Genomic DNA, 1,166 nt, shown 5'->3' with positions numbered 1-1,166 from the left:
AATTGAATATGTAAAGTAGTAGGAAAAATAATGAAGTTGCTATTAAAAATAAATATATATAAACATATATGTGAATTATGTACACAATTAATATTATATGTATGTTGTAATATATAATATATATATATATATATATATATATATATATATATATATTAAATAATCAAAAATGTTATTATATAATATAAATATTTCATAATTAATAACATGTAATATTATTATAGTAAATATAATTACAAGTTTGAAATTAATTGTTATACTAATATTATTAACATTACTTCCCTTAAGGGTTAATATTAATATTTGAATAATAAATAATACTATATAACATATATAATAAATTGAAATTATAAAATAGAATTTAAACATTTGAGATAAATATGTAACATGAGCTACAAAAATAAGTAAGTGTAAATTAAAATGAATTTATATGATTTTCTATGTAGAATTATTATTATTAGTTTCATTATTATTAATAAAATTTAATATTAAAAATTAATGCTATATAGTTAATATTGTTATCTTTCTTTATAAAATAATATAAAAATATAAATATATATATTTTAGACATATATTGATACGGATACAGATATATACATAAATATATGTAACTTGTTATACCTTAACTATTATTTGTATTATTATTAGTTATTATTATTATTATTTTAAATGAAAATCATTGCTAGCATTATCAATAATAATACTATTGTTATCATTCTTATTTTGATTGTTATTATTAGACTTATTAAAAATTATCAATTTTATGATTTTTATCTATTATTGTTATTAATATATTTAGAATTTTTGATATTATTATTATTATAAGTATTAATATTTGTATTATTGTTATTAATATTATTATTAATATAATATACTTATTACTTTATGATATTTATACACGAATTTTTTTCAAAGAAAGAATCCAAATCTGTTTGGTGTTACAATCAGACTACAATTAAATTTTGTTTTCTGTCTCCCAATCGTACCATTCTGTTAGCAGTCCTTTTCTAATTTTATTTTTTTCTTCACCTTCTGTTTCTAAAGGATTCTTTATGTCGACTGCAATATAAACTCGGCCAATTCATGTAATATGGTATCCATTTGAATTTCTTTTCATTACCAATATCAATTACAACTAACAATTACTGTTAATTTAGTTAAATTAA

Source organism: Rutidosis leptorrhynchoides, chromosome 2, assembly GCF_046630445.1.
Source record: "Rutidosis leptorrhynchoides isolate AG116_Rl617_1_P2 chromosome 2, CSIRO_AGI_Rlap_v1, whole genome shotgun sequence".
NCBI lineage: Eukaryota > Viridiplantae > Streptophyta > Magnoliopsida > Asterales > Asteraceae > Rutidosis > Rutidosis leptorrhynchoides.
This window is presented reverse-complemented; position numbering follows the sequence as displayed.